Genomic DNA, 16,932 nt, shown 5'->3' on the forward strand with positions numbered 1-16,932 from the left:
TTCAAGGCAGAAATTTCAAGGCAGACCAGTATTGAGGCATTGCAGGAAGATGGTTAGCTGACTTTAGTCAGGCTTAGGTGATAATGGGGACCAATGCAGAGCAGAAAGATTTCTAAATATTGTATCTTGGACAAAAAAAAAAAAAAAAGTCACAATCAAGTTGGGTCTAAAGGACAACGTGGTTCCTGAAGAGATTAGCATCATTCACCAAAAAGCCTAATTCTTTGGGAAAATGAGAAAGATGAATTGATATGTCAGTAATAAAACAAGACCCAACCTCAAAGGTATAAAAGGATGAACTCATTTAAAAGACTCCCTTGAGAAGAGAGCTCCATTGGGTACCCTGCTGACCTAAGACTTCCCAGCAGCATGTTGTCTTGTGATTTATTTCACCACGTTCAACTGCTTAGAGAGCTATAGGTTCGCTTTCGGTCAGGGTCCAAGTGGGGACAGGCTGGTGTTGAAGCTAGTGGCAGACCCGTGCGGTCCTGGCTTTTCAGAATGTACAACTAAGGCGTTATGGATCCTGGAGATTTCAGTTCAGGTGTCAAAGGAAAACTCAGGAGACTAGTCAACGGATGTGGAGTAGGCCAGGATCTCTGCAGGCTTGCCCTGAGAGGACAGTGTGTGAACTGTAAACTTGAAGCTGCTGTGGATACCCTAAGATATTGGAAACAGGAAACACGTGCCCTCAAGACACTGAGAAAGCCTCTGGCAAGGAGAGGAGCTGGGCCTGCAGAGAGGCTATTGGTAAACGTTATTGTTGTGATAGAGGAGCTGCCTGAGCAGATGGTGTCTCACATTGCGACACCATGTGCCCTAGATATCAATACAAAGGTAAAGGATGTAATGGTTTTTCCTTCTCTTTGGTCTTACTTTTGTCTCCAGTTCTCCTTTCTATGATAGTATGCCTTCTTTTCAGATTAAAAGTGTTTGCTCTGTACCGCTTTATATAAATTTGGAAGTATATAATTTTCTTTTTTATAGGGGCTCATAGCTAGGAGTTGATCTTAAGTCTCAGTGGAGATTTGAATCGTATAAAGGGATCAGGGAGTGTACTGGCTAGTTTTGTGTCAACTTGATACAAGCTGGAGTTATCACAGAGAAAGGAGCTTCAGATGGGGAAATGCCTCCNTGAGATCCAGCTGTAAGGAATTTTCTCAATTAGTGATCAAGGGGTGAGGTCCCCTTATGGGTGGTGCCATCTCTGGGCTGGTAGTCTTGGGTTCTATAAGAGAGCAGGCTGAGCAAGCCAGGGGAAGCAAGCCAGTAAGAAACATCCCTCCAAGGCCTCTGCATCAGCTCCTGCTCCCTGACCTGCTTGAGTTCCAGTCCTGACTTCCCTGGTGATGAACAGCAGTATGGAAATGTAAGCCGAATAAACCCTTTCCTCCCCAACTTGCTTCTAGGTCATGATGTTTGTGCAGGAATAGAAACCCTGACTAAGGGAGTGTGAATCAGTTGGTAGAGGGCTCGACTAGCATGCTCTGCATTTCCTGAGGAAGGTGGTACATTCCTATAATCCCAGCTCTTGGGAGACTGAGGATTAGGTGTTCAAGGTCAGCTTTGTCTAATTAATAAGTTTGAGGCCAGTGTAGGCTGTATGAGACCCTAATTATATCCTCGTGCTTACACATAACCTATATGTCCGTATTTTATGTATGTAATGACATAAAGTCTAAGTTCTCCCAGCAAAGGGTTATAAGCCCTTAACTTTAAAGGGGCCATTGCTGCTCTAAACAGAGCATCAAGCTCTCCAGTTATGGCAGGTCTATTCAACATGTTAAGTACTTGTTAGGAATGGGGCTCCTCATGGTTCTTCCTTCTTCTTCAAAGTGGCTCTCTTGCTCCTTGGTCTTCCAAACTCCATATGACCTAGCACAAGGCAAGGCCTGGGCCAAGTAGTGGGAGTGGGTGGGTAGGGGAACAGAGGTGGGGGGAGGGGCATGGGAATCTTTCGGGATAGCATTTGAAATGTAAATAAAGAAAATAATAATAATAAAAAAAAACAAAACAACAAAAAAAAAAAAACAAAGTGGCTCTCTTACCCCCCAAAGTGTGCACCCCTTCCTCATAACAACATATGAATGCTTAGAGCTGCATTGTATGCATTTGACACTCTGCTCACAGCACATGGTGTGCAAGGCTTCTCATAATAGGGCCTAGGATTACCTCCCAACCATAGCACTCATCACTCTCAGCAATTCTTTTAGCGGGGTTAGAGACTCATTAGTAAGAGTTACCATAAAAAATTAAGCAATTGGACAGCAATAATAACCTAAACAAAACAATTTTTGACTTCAGGGGAAAATTGTCCTTAAGAAGGGAGACCTATTCATATTTCTTGGAATTAATCATAGGAATATTGTTTGGCTCGAGTAGGAACATTTTTTTTTTAAAACAAAACTATTGTGCAGAAAAAATTAGCATAACAACATAACAAGCCAACTGTTCTGCTTACACTGTCTGCCCTTTGGCTCTTGGCAGCCATGGCTGCCATGTTTGTTTGCATGGTAGGTTCTGAGTGATTTACTGTGCCTAAACGGTACCAACAATATAGTTTGTACCAAACACCTGGTTTTGATTTAGAAGTCTAGCATATATATATTATGTGTGCCTTTTCCTGCTGCTGATCTGGCCTTGTATCCTTTTGCTACTAAAACACAATCCTTACCAGTTCAATGCTGGTCTGGGCTACCTCAAAACAGAGCAACAAGAAACAGAAAGAAAAAGTCAATATTTCCCCCATGAAGCTATGATTTGGCTGTGTGCACCAATTTTATGTTTTGAAATCTTCACGTCCAAAGCAGGGTTTGGGAAGTGATTCTTTAAGAGCTGACTATATGCTGCTTCCATGCCTAGATCAATACTGTTAACTTGGGAGTAGGTTTCCCATATAACACACGTCCATCCTGCGCTCACATTGCGCATGTGTCTGCTCTCCCTGTCTGATGTGCTCTTGCTGCCTACCCCACCTCCACTCTGCCCCCTTTGCCTTCTCCCCTGGAATGAAGCACAAAGGCCTTCACCTAGATTTTGGATTTCGCAGCAAGAAACAAGAGCAAATGAAGCCCATTGAAGCCCACACTTTTAGCAGAAACACAGAGCAGGATACACCCAAGCTTCAAATTACCGCTAAGTTGAAAAGGCAGCTATCAGGGGTCTCTCAGACTCCCACAGCAAGCCTCAGCTGGGTGCAAAACCTGACTACAGGGAGCTACGGGGGGGGGGGGGGAGGTGAGAGGAACTAGGGGTGAGAGGCAACCTGGGCTAGCCTCGTTTCCAGAAAGATACCACCCAGAACATCAGAGAGTAACTAGGATGGGACAGAGTGGGATGTGCCATTCTAGGTGGCGATGCTCAAAGACCATAGCTTCTGGGAAAGAAGAAAGGGAAAGAAACACAATAAGCGTGATTAATTATATTAATTTCCACATCTAGCAATATACAAATAGGAGGAGCCAGGTTTCTGACCGTCCAAGCATGTGAAGGGGAAAGGCCTGTATGAACCTAAAGGCATGGACTGTAATTACAGACTGCATGCTTTCTTCTATAGGCTGATAGAAGAGAATAAAAAAATGACACACAGACTGAATGTGTGGATCTCCTAGCTGTCTATTCTAGAAGTAGTGAGACCTTGGAGCAACAAGCAGCCCTGGTCCTCACACATTGCTTTCCATTCTCCTTCTTCACTAAAAGGAATCCAAGATCCCTGGAGAAGCGTCTGGTCCCCAGAGCTGGAGAATCACGAATGCAGAATGAGCTTCCACAGCTTTTCTGCACCTGGAAGTAAGGAAGCGTTTAACACTAGGAGGAGGCACATGCCAAAATAACACAGGAGCAGGCTGACGAAGATGCCACTGGCCAAATCTGGAATCATTTGAGCAAACATAATGGTATATTAGAATGCTAAGGCATAGTCAAGATGGGACAGTTCTATCCAACAGAAGAGCAGAAGAGAAATTAGAATATCATCATGTGGCAATCTTTCCCATGATAATTGATTACTACCCATCATCAAAGGACTCTAAAACTAGTGAGTGAGTTTTGATGAAAAATAAAATGTTTAGGTAGTAGTCCATCACTAGACACTCCCTTGCAGAAAGGAGAAAAAAAATGGCAATTTTTTTTCTTTTTTTTTTGCATAGAACCCCCAGGCATAGATGCAGGATGAAATCTATCACTAGAAATGGGACACACTGCTGTGTACAGAAAGACTCTGAAGAAAACAGTCCCAAAATGCAATAATCCAATGGCAAGGACACCTCAGAGACTGCCAATCCGAGGGCTGTCTCTTCAGGTAATGCCACGGTCAGAAAAGCCAAAAGCTCCTGAGAGACTTCGGAGTAAACCAGACCAAAGACCCCAATCGTTACTGGGGCAATGGGCAGCTTTGACTGTGGTCTGTAGGTTAGGACCTCCTCAGTACCCATCGCCCACTTTCAAGCACTTCTTCTCTGTGGGTACTAACAACAAACTTTCAAGCACTTCTCTGTGGATATTGACAACAAACGTGTTTTGAAGAAATACACACCCCCACACATAAAGACACATCTGCAAGTCATTTCCAAATAGTGGGAAGAAATACAGACAGAGGGAGAGAGACAGAGGAAGATGAGGCAGGGGTGGGGTCTAAGGGAGATGGAGGGAGGGAGGGAGAAAGCGAAGGAAAGAATGAATTCTCACGATTGGAACACACGTGAGAAAGCACACAGGGTCTTTGTCCTATTCTTTGAGCTTAGCTGTAAAACTTAGCTGAAATGACTGCAGAGGTTTAAGAAGCTTTTAATGAAGAGAAATAGAAAAAAAAAATCTTCATTTGGCAAGGAAAGGGCCTATAGATGAGCTTTCACTCTCCCAGAGGTTGCACGGGTAATACGGTAAAACAATAAAACATGGGACATTGAGACTGGCTCTGTCCCTTGTTCAGGCCCCACAGCACACTGCCTGCCCAGTGACTTAGTCACACATTTGAAATGTTCAAGACATTCAAAGCTGACAGGAGCCTGATACAGCTGTCTCTTGAGAGGCTCTGCCAGATCCTGACCAATACAGATGTGGATGCTCCCAGCCAACCATCGGACTGAGCACAGGGACCCCAATGGAGGAGTTAGGGGAAGGACTGAAAGAGCTGAAGGGGCCTTATCTGGCATCAGTGGGAGGGAAGGCCCCTGGTCCTGTGAAGGTTTGATGCCCCAGTGTAGAGGGATGCTAGGGTGGTGAGGCAGGAGTGAGTAGGTGGGTGGGGGAGCACCCTCATAGAAGCAGGGAAAGGGAGGACGGGATAGGGGGTTTGCAGAGGGGAAATGGAGTAAGGGGATAACATTTGAAATGTAAACAAATAAAATATCCATTTTTTTTAAAGGCATTCAAACCTAGAGTCGGAAATCAAAGGGGTGACTGCTTAGAGGTGGGAGCTTAAAGCAGAGGTGGTCATACTTCAAAGTACAGGGTTTATTCTAGGAATAATTAAAAAGTATTCTAACATTGATTACCATGCTGGTTGCAACTAAAAACCATTGAAATATACACTTTAAGTGGTTGAACTGTACAGTATGTTAATGATATGTTGTGTGAATTATATCTCAATAAAATTATTCCTAACCCCACCCCCAATTAACCAGTGAAATCCAAACTCAAAACTTTAGTTTCCGAATCATGCTGTGGCGATAACTTTATTTTACGTACAAATAACTCCTCAGGAATAAGGCAACACAGATAACAGTGAGGGCTGGATAGCTGCTCGTTAAAGCCCTAGCCTGCATTTGGCTGAGAACAGCAAACCCAATTAGCGGGTAGATGATACACTGCTTGCCAAGAGAGTCAGCCACACACGGAATGCTCAGTCTCTTGAAGACCTAGGGCTAGCGCAGGCACAGGAGGAAAACGGTACAAGCTGCACAGAAAACAAAGGGACAAGGAAGCTTAGAGGAGGAGCGAGAACTTTATCCTCTCCTCCTGGTCGATGCTTAACGTTGGAAAGCCCGGAAATGTCGACGACTGACTCTAAAAGAACGCTAGTGTTCTCCCCAGGTATATCTCTGCGCCATTCAAATACTGGCAATGCAGTATTAGCAGTACCTTTCTGTTCTTCTCATTCAAAGTACTTTCCTAATGGGTAGTTGGGGAGATGACAAGCTGGAAGTGAACCTTGGTGCTTTGTAGGGTAAGAAAGACATAACTAACTTGAATTAAACTGAAATAATCACCTTGAGCAGTGGTCCTCAACCTGTGGGTCATGACCCCTTTGGGGGAGAGCAAAAAAAAAAAAAAATGTTATTTACATTATGATACGTAACAGTAGCAAAATGATAGTTATAAAGTAGCACCAGAATAATTCTATGGTTGGGGGTCACCACAATATGAGGAATGGGATTAAAGGGTCACTGCATTAGGAAGGTTGAGAACCACTGGGCTAGAGTATAGATTCTTGGAATCTTTTCCAAAAAAAAAAAAGCCTGCCCTTACTGCTGTAGAGTTATGTGAAGCTTTTTCTAGACCTTTATAGAAGTTTAATTTTTTTTTCTGAAATGAGATATGATATTGGTGAAATAAACCACTGTTGGGTCTCTCTTGCCTCCACTGGCAACTCTCCCTCTAAGCATTGTATTGCGCCCCTTGCAGACACGCTAAGAGTTGCTCCCCGGATCTCCTGGAATACTGGAATACAGCGTCCTCAGGCCGCCCACTGTCAACGCCCACTTGTCACCCGGACCAATCGTCACCGCCCTCTCACTGGACCCGCCTTCTGGACACAGCTCCGCTTAGGATCGGACCGCATGCCATTGAGATTGAGAGAGACACAGAGAGACAATGGGACACGTGGGAGAGGGTTGGGTTATCCCGTGTCCAATTAATAAATAATGTTTCTTCCTTGTAGCTCATCTCTATTTTAGGAAGTTTAGCCCTTCAGTACGAACCCAGTCCAAGGTGTTTTCTGCCCACGCAGATACGGCGCCAGTGGCGTGATGCAGAAATACACAAACCACCAATAGGAACTGGTATGATAGAAAGGATAGAGACTCCTCCCCAAGTAGTCCTGTGTCTTGAAACTGAGTTTTGACTGAGTCTTGTTTGATCTTTCTTGTGTTCCCTGTGGGCAAAGAACAGGGGCCTCCTGATGAAGACTCTCATCCCACAGTATATCTAAAACCCAACCTAAAATGACTGAAAAGTTCATACCCGAGAGATGAAACCATACGAATACCAGAAGAACATAATGGGGAGGGGCTCCGTGGTGCTGGTTTGGGTAGTAATTCGAGAATATTGCCCCAACTCACAGAGAACAAAAGGAATAATACACAAATAGACATCGAGCAATTAAAGGGCTCTCAACAGCCAAGAAAACAAGCAGTAAATATAACCTATAGAACAGAGAACCTATAGAATGGGGAAATATGTGTGCACATCATACATTTGAAGATGCTGCCAGTAGAAGGGGCCAGGAAGCCTTGGAGGATGTCGGGGAGGGAGAAGAGACCTTTAAGTAGTGTTCCCACATTCTTCATCAGGAAAAAATTTGGAGACATGCAAAGTAAGATGTTGGGAGAAATTTTATTTCAGAGCACAAGTACATACTCGGACTGAGTGGAGCCATCTGCAGAGTAGGTCACACCCACTGGAAGTCCATATATGGTCAGGCTAATTAAAGGAGTAAAGGCAGGGAATTTCTGGAATGGGTTCCATGTTTTGCCACAGGTGATGTCTTGCCCTTTTTCCTCCTGTTGTGTAGGGTGTTCAGATGTGTTGTGACATTGGATACAGGATGGGAACAGCTGATCCTATAAGCTAGAAAGGTCATGACAATGAAGCTGAAGACAGTTAACAGCCAGCCCTGGGCCCAGGTGGTTCTGGCCAGGTTTGTATTTTACTAGTTAAGTGGTCACATGACACCTTTCTGTCACACAGCTCTGCATTGTGTCCCTTTGGGAACATTGCACTGGCTACTTTCTTGATGCTATCTAGCCTGCTTCCATACCATCTCAGGATGCAACAAACTAGGGAAATATAGTTTTTCATCTCAGGATGTAAAGAGTTAATACCCAAATTAGATAAGGAAGCCAGATAATGCAATCGAAAGAAAAAGCAAGAATGTGATTTAAAATCAGAATTAAATAGACAATTCTCCAAAGATGAGCAAGTGGCCTTAGGAGGATGAACAGTCCTGGGTACCAGCGATCAGTGGCAGTGTCTGCGCTTGTTAGAGGCTATTACTGAAATGACAGAAGGTAGCGTTGGTAGGGATGAAAAGAAAAGAGAGCCTTGCACACTGTAAGTGAGGGTGTAAATTACTATAGACATTCTGGAAAACAGTAAGGAGGTTCCTCAAGAAATTAAATATAGAGCTACCATATGACCCAGTCAGTCATCCCTCGACAGGCTGCAGATGCAAAGGAAGTGAGGCCAGCATGTCAAAGCATGTCCACATTTCCGTTTCATCATAGCATCATTCATGATGGCCAAGAGATGAAACTAATCTGAGTGTCCATGAGCTGATGAATAGACAAAGAAATACATATAGGAATCATATTCAACCTTAACAAAAATGGAACCTGTCATTGTAAATGAGCGGGAGGACCTGGAGGACGCCATGTTAAATGAAACAAGCCAGGATCAGAGACAAAGAACATACCTGAGCTGTAAAAATGTGACACTCACCAAATCCCAGAGAAACTGGTATTTTCCAGAGGACAAGGTGGTAGGATCGGGGAGATGGTAGAAGATGGGAGATGGTCAGAAGACCCAGTCTACTTTGACAAGAAGAGTAATTTGACAAGAGCTATTGATCAACATGGTGGTTACAGTTAATAACAAACTATTATATGCTTGAAAACTGCTAAGAATATACTTTAAGTGTTTATATCACACAAAAATATAAATATGTGAGACAACATGTATGTTAAATGCTGATTTAGGCACCAAGGCATCTGGCGATGTACCATAACATCAAGCAATTCAAATTCCCATCTTTTAGAGTTATTTTATGAGTGAGACATGGAACACGCCTGATGCAGTGCCTGCTGCATAGAAACCAGCCACTTGCACCAAATCTATTGTTACTCAAGAGAAAGAGCTGAGTTCTAGGATGCTTCCCCAAATTCATGTGGCCAATGATGAAGGTGTAAACTTTTAGACCTCAGTTTCCCTGTTTAAAAGAAAGAAGAGTGCAGCAAAATAGAGAATGAAGAAAAGAAGAAAATAAACGTGTCAGTTTGTAAATTACGTGGGGTGCTTTATTTAGGGATGCTGGCCATGTAACTAATGTTATTAGTGCTACACTGTTCCAAACATCACTGACTATGTGCTTATGTGCACACACACACACACACACACACACACACACACACACCAGAAGGTGATAATCATTAGGAAATGAAATGTTTTGTGTTATTTGGGGGTTGCTTTTCTGTTGATATGTTGTTTGTTTGTTTGTTTGTTGTTTTGGGGGTGGTGATAGTTTTTGAGGGGATCTTAGTTTATGCTTCTCCCTGTAATTTGCATCAGCAAGCAACAGCCACAAGTCAAATATTTGCACAAACAGAGGCAAAGACTTGAAAGACTCCAACATTGGCTTCTCTACAGACAAAATAGGAGATAACATTAGTACAGATAAGACCATAAAAATAAAAAATATAAAAGCATCCTGAGCAGCCTGGTTGGGTGCCTGGAAACAGGCTCAGAGCTTTCCCATGGTCCCATGAGGCTCTGTTTTGAGGTTAGAGGAAGAAGTGTCGAGTTTGAGAACCATCATCCCAAGCTGTGCTGAGCACAAACCACTAGGAGCTACTCCCTCAGCATCCCAGACTCAGTAGGTGGCAGGGGTGGGGCACTGAGACCTTTCTAAAAGGTCCCAGTGTGGCCTGGTCTGCTGTCTAGACAGCACAGGGATTTCTGTAATCATTCTCAGCTCTGTGGGGGAAGGCTGGGAAGACGGCAATAGGTTACTTCACTTTATACATGAGCATTACTCTAAATGGGAAGAAACAGGAAACCAGGGGGTCAAAATGGTTGTCAAGAAACGCCACCACTTGATGAAACATCTTTTCGGGAACCCATCAACACTAGAGACTCTCTGACCTCAGTGCCCCACTAATGCCTTATTCAGACTGTCTTTAGATGGCCTGTTGGTCACCAAGTATGCTATACAAATATAGAAGAAGTCACCTTCATCTCTGAGGGATCCAAGCGTGGAGCTAGAGCCCTGAAAAGACCTGAGCCATATTTTGGTAGAGCTCCAAACCAGATCAGCTCTCTCTTCTGTCTCTTCATTGTTCTTTGACAGTATCTAACCCGATCTGGACTCATGCATTATAACGGGGCACATTTATTAAAAACAGTCAGTGTTTATTATGGGCTTACCGTATGCTAGATTTCTACACAATCTTCCAACAACCTGGAAGACAGGAGCTACTGTATTCATGCCCAGTTTTCAGATGAGAGAACTTGGGTTGAGGAACAGGCTTTGTGAGATGGGTCCAAACTCTTGACATTGCAACATGACTTTCTCATCTACAAAGTTCATCCTTGAGAACTGCATAATTAGGTTATTTTTTTAGAAAATTCTCATGTTTTAAGTAAGTGCATAATTTTGTGGTGGGCCACATTAAGTTATCCTGGGATGCATGTGACCCATGGGTGAGTTAGGGACAGCTGCAGGGCCGACATCATAAAGCCAGAGGCTAGCTGACTGGATTTCACACAAAAGCATGCAGGACCCTTATGCCGGCCTCTGTGCAGACAACTCGGGCATCTGGGTAGAGTGATTCGCCAAATCTCTAAAATGTAACTGGCCCTGAAGACTCTTCCTAAGACAAGCAGTCATGAGTGTGAATCTTGCCACTTACCTTGAAAAGCATGATTCTCTCTGGCCGCCATCTACTTCAAAATGACTTAGAAATATACAAATAAGAATATTTTTATTCCATCAACCTTATGCATATTTTTTTTTATTTTTACATTCCTAGACTGGCAAGATTCTCCTTTGTCTATAGATCACATGCTGGTTTCTGTCCTCTCGGAAAGTCTTCCTCCCTCTGTGACATGGAAGGATCTTGGTCTTTTTTTTTTTTTTTTTTTTTTCTTAATTGGAAGCAAAGAAAAGTGCTGGAGAAACAGCTTACATCACCAAACACTTAAAGATACATCATGAATTTATACCTTTAATGTATCTCACAGCCTGCAAGACAGGAACTGGGTAAGTCTTCCATGCATAAGGAAGTGTGTCCAGGGATATTGGGCCATAGATCCAGAGTTCCTGGGGCTTGTTTTCTCTTCTGAAGCCAAGGCTAACCCTCTCCCTTTCTCCCTAATTTGTCTTTCTTTCCCTCCTCTTGTTCCTTCAGACAGCCCACCACCTCATGCAGAAAGTCTAAAGAGATAGGGGCTTCTTTGAGTCAGATACAAAATATTTTGAAAGGGATAGCCATGCATTTCCTGGCTTTGGGGAGGTCTTGATGGCGTGCTCTCAGATGTTATGGTATTAGGATCACCACCCCGCCACTGGGCATGGGGTCTCTGGAATCTTCACTCCTGGGTGTAGCTGGAGGTGAATGCATTCTGTGTATCTGTACCCAGAAAGGGTAGAATGCTAAGGCCGAGCTAATTAAGGCCAGTCTGCCCGTCCCTGACTGTCCGTCAGACTTCAGTCTGGCCTGCCTAGTGCTGTGGAAACAAGTGGGGTTTTTTTCTTTTTTTCTCCTCATGTTTTAACTGTGCGAGGTTACAGTGCCACCGTGTGGATCCTCCGGTGTGAACCTGGATAATGAAGCTGGGGATACAAAAGTGATCAACAGGCACCCTAAGAGACTTGGGAACAGGGACAGAAAGAGAAACCCGGTTTTTGAAAAGACACCTTGATTTGTCAGGGAAAACAGAAGTCACGTCGGTCAAAAGATAATCTACATTCGTGAGCACCACTTGGAGCCAAACAGACGCTGGTTGAAACTTACCAAATGGTCCTTACAGCCTTAGTTGCCTTGTCTGTGTAACGGGCACTGTAGTAGTTCCTCTTAGGCTGCCGTTAGAATCAAAAGGCAGTGCACACAAAGTGCTCTCTGCCTGCCGTGTCTGGTTGTTATGACAGAGCTAAGAAAGGAGCTTTACAGCCTTATGCTAAGCCTCAGTCCCATGCTAGGACTCTCCCCATTTTGCCCATGTCTTTACCTTGATTTGAGCCTTAATCATTTCACCTTTCCCTGCCTTTGACATGCAGCAGTCAAATTATGTATTTCAAAGCATGCTTCTGTCATCTTGTAGCTTTGTAGCCTTGGGATATTTCAACCTTCTCAGCTGGAAAGCTGTGTAGTGATGCTGGTCCATTGTTCCAGCATCTAGGTCACAGAGACAAGGGGGGTAAAGTTCAAGGATATTCTCTGCTAGATAGTCAGTTAGACACCAGCATGGACTCACGAGACCCTGACTGGAGAAAATAAAAATAGGGAGCAACCAAATCCTGAGTCCTGGTTTCCTTGTCTGTAAAATAGGATTAAGAACCCCAGGGTCTCCTTTTACAGAGGGAACTGGAGCTCACATTCTCGAAGCTTCGGACTCAGTGACTTCAATGGTCATTAGTCTGTGGCGATCACTGTTACGGTCATGACTACACTACAGGACAGTACAGCCTCACCTTGTCCTCCAAGTAACAAAACCTTTAAGCTCACCTTAACATCAAAGAGCTATTGAGTAACTAGACAGGAAGCAACTCTGTAGTCTATTTACCTACACACCTCAAAGTTGAGGTTCTGTGAATTTTATAAGGTTATCTTCTCAAGGCTAAAAATGCAGCTATTAACAATTTACACCTCAGTGTTTCTAGTATTAAAGTGTATTTTATAGTCAAGGTTAATACTGCCATGTGGTAGTAGCACACACCTTTAATCCCAGTACTCAGGAGGCAGAGGCAGATGGAGCTCTGAGTTTGAGGCCAACCTGGTCTACATAGAGTTCCAGGACAGCCAGGGCTACCTAGAGAAACCCTGCCTTGAAAAGCAAACAAACAGAAAACAAAACGAAACGGTTAATACTCAAATGTTTTTAATTCATTTTACATGTCTTCATCTTCTGAGACCCAAAATCCAGTCCTTTGAAATCAAGCAAAATCTTAGAACTAATGAACAGGTTTAGACTTGATGAAGATAAAAATCAATAGTATCAATCACCACAAACTCTGAATGTGTAGATTTACTGTGACACCTGAGTGGTCCTAGCCAAGATAACACAAACTAAAAACCACGGTGATCTTAGCTCTAAGCTTTAACACCTCCAGTAATTCAGGGAAGGGTCCCCAAAATGTTTCATAAGCCTCCTTTGGGGGACTGTAAACCTCCTCCACTTCTGATCCCCACCACTATGCTTAAGTCACAGTCTCATAACTACCTCCTTGGACTGTCAGCAACCTGCTGCACTTTCTCCCCCAGGCTATAGGCAGCACTGTAACCAGAGGGACCATGGGCATCTCCCACACCTGCCCCTTTTCCTGCCTCTCTCCTTAAATATCCCCAACCTAAGTAGCTTTTCTCATTGCTGCTTTCATTAAAATATAAGAAGCATAGATCCCCTGAGAGCATTTAGAGCATTGGAGTCCTGGTTAGGTTTAGCAACTATAATCTATAGTAATAAATATGCATATACATGTATAATATAGATATTTATTATAGAAGATATGTTTTTTTAAGTTTTATTTATTTTATGTTCACTGTTGCTGTCTTCAGACAAACCAGAAGAGGGCATCAGATGCCATTACAGATGGTTGTGAGCCACCATGTGGTTGTTGGAAATTGAACTCAGGACCTCTAGAAGAGCAGTCAGTTCTCTTAACCACTGAGCCATCTCTCCAGCCCCTTATTTTTTATTTTATATATCTTTATATGTAATATATATCTTTATTATATATGTATATGTATAAGATTTATATCTTTATATATAATAAATTTATATGTTTTTAAAGATGATCTTATACATATATCTTAAAGATATATAAATATACTATATTGTTTATATATCTTTATATATTATCCATTGTAATATATAATAATATATAGTATATAATATATAGTATATAATACATTATATACTATATTATTTATGTTTTTATATGTTCATAAGGTATATATATTCTTTATTTTAACTTTATATAATATATATTAAAGAAAAATCATCTCTTTATTCTAAAAATATATCTCATAGGATTTCCTTAAGTAGCTGATTTTTAATACATTTAGGAAAGAAATGGAGTCCACAGGTTACAGTATCTACAGCCAACCTGTCACCCAGTATGGCTATAATACTAACAACACTCATCCAATCCAACCCAGACCATCCAGACAGATGGGCAACAATATATGGAACCTAGGACAAGCTACTGATGTCAGCTGTACTCAGTCTCAGACCATTGTCACCTATGTGCAGACTACATATACGGCTTCTTATGGACAGATTCCCCACGGCTGATACTGCTCAACAGTACACAGACATACAGCCAGCCTGCCCATGTTTGATGCTGGTGTTTATAACACCATGGCCGTTCCAGTTACCACAACCCAGGGTCCTAGGCAGCTTAGTTTCGTATGCCACCCAGCCTCCTTACCTAGCCTATGGACAACAGACAACAGCCACTATACATGCAAGACCACGGAATGATAACAAAGGCCACTGAGACTAGTCAACTCCAACCTAGCCCTGGGAGAGATATGCACAGGGAGAGCTAGCACAGCACAGCCTGAGATATGAGCAGAGTGACTACAGTTATCCCCAGGTACCTGAGAGCTACCCCACGCAGCCACTCACACCCAGCACCTCCATCCTATCCTCCCGCCAGCTATTTCTCTTCACTGCCGATGACAGCCGACGAATTATGATCAGAGCAGATACTCTCAGCAGAACACCCACAAGCAACCCAGCAGCTGTGGATTGCAGAGGAGCAACCTCGCGCTGATTCACTCTCCTCAGATTAGACCGTAAAGCCTGGCTTCAAGTCAATACAGCGAACAGAACAGCGGCTGAGCACAGCAGAGTTAATTCTGACAAGACCACCCCAGCAGCATGGGTCTTTATGGGCAGATTTTTCTGGAGGATTTTTCCAGACTGAAAAAGAATTAGAGCATGAGTGGCCCTGATAACTAGGGCAGGGGAGGAGAGAGATTATGTCATCGAAGCATCACTAGGGTTGGCCAGGAGGAGAACACAGTGGAATGGGTGCTAGAAATCCAACGTGGCTTCAATAGGGCCGTTGAGTGAAGGACCAGATCTTAATCTAGGTGTAGATCCAGATGAAGAAGACCCTGACAACACTGAAACATGTGTGCAAGGATTAAATGACAATGCTACTGTATGATAGGGCCAACTGTGGGGCTGTCAAGACGAACAGAAGAACTTGGCAACCCATGTTTCATAACCACCTGGATAAGGAGATGAGAAAACCTCCACAATGTCCTGTGAAGATCCACCCACTGCCAAGCCTGCCTGCCACTGAGTGCCTTGATGGGAAAGATTTTTCAAGGAAGCAAACTTAGAGTGTCTTTTTGCTCTTCCCCTCCCAAAGCCTCCAATGAATAGCAGCTGGGGTGACTGGCATGCCACCTTGTGAGAGCAGACACCCCTCTGTGGAGGTCCTGGTTGGAGACTGGCAATGTCCCAATCCAGGCTGTAGAAACCAAAACTTCACCTGGAGCACAGAATGCAAGCAGTGTGCGCCCCTGAGCTCAAGAGCCTCTTCCCACCACCTTGCTCCCTCCAGGTACTGATAGTGGCCAAAGCATCGCTGGTAGCTTTCAGGGAGGAGGAGATGGACTTATGGACCAACATAGTCCTGGAAGGATGTTCAGAGGTGGCTAAAGTGGAGGCAGAGGTGGCTTCAAAGTGTCCATTGTACGAACCAAGGTAGCTCTGGGGAAGGAAGATGAGGAAGATGAGGTCCCCTCCTGGACCTTTGATGAGACAGAGGGGGGAGGAGGCAGATGTAGAGAACCTGGGAAAATGGGTAGAGTCAACCACTATCAGGAAAGCAGAGACCAGCCCTATACTTGGTAGACCTGCAGAGCTGCACTGAAAAGCAAGTTTAATCAGAAAATGATTTAAATGTATAATTTCATATTAATAATGATGGCCACATTATGGATATCCCTGGTCTGTGCTTCAGTATTGGCACCATTTGGAAAGAAACATTAAAACAAGTGAAATGGTGGCATTCTGAGGTCTCTCCCTTCTGTAAAGATGGTTGTGGAGAACCAAGAGGACCTCTAACTGGAACAAAGTTCACGGTTGTAATTTTGTAAATAAAATTCCAGATGTTTATGAAAAATATCTTTCAATAAAAGACCTACATTCATTTCAAACTCATTTATGTTTGTGTATAATATATATGCAATTTAGTTTTACATTATGTTATGGAATATAGCTTTCCATTGACTGCATTAAATATAATGAAATTATATTCCATAAATAAATTTATGTGCTGTAGTCCTTAATACATTTAACCATTACAACAAAGCTCAGAAGGAAATCCTCATTTTACTTTCTTTTGCAGGCAAGAAAATTCAGGCACTGTAGGGTAGACAGTTGACAAAACTTACGGAGCAGGGCAGTGTTGCTCACTGGCTCTGGCTTGACTCTGTGTGGTATCCTGTGGGCTCTTTTATGCCTTTGTCATCTGGGCCAAAGTGCACCTTAGAGGATCTATGAACATGAATGTGCTTTGACTGATAGCTACAAATAATTAAGTGTCACTGTGCCACAGCCTCGTCACAACCACCACACTCCATCAAACCGTCCTCATTGCACCTCATCACACTTTCCCCACTGTGCCCATCACACTGTCCACAGTGCACCCATCACACTGTCCACAGTGCACCCATCACACTATCCCCACTGCGCCCATAACACTGTCCCCACTGCACCCATCACACTGTCCCCACTGCACCTATCACACTGTCCCCA

The 16,932-nt window shown here is 43.4% G+C and overlaps 1 pseudogene; it reads left to right on the forward strand.

The window, feature by feature from the left end:
• The first annotated feature begins 519 nt into the window (after positions 1–519).
• On the forward strand, positions 520–15,552 carry LOC110326123 (annotated as a pseudogene).
• The last annotated feature ends 1,380 nt before the right edge of the window (positions 15,553–16,932 follow it).

Source organism: Mus pahari, chromosome 9 (genome assembly GCF_900095145.1).
Source record: "Mus pahari chromosome 9, PAHARI_EIJ_v1.1, whole genome shotgun sequence".
In the NCBI taxonomy this organism is placed as follows: domain Eukaryota; kingdom Metazoa; phylum Chordata; class Mammalia; order Rodentia; family Muridae; genus Mus; species Mus pahari.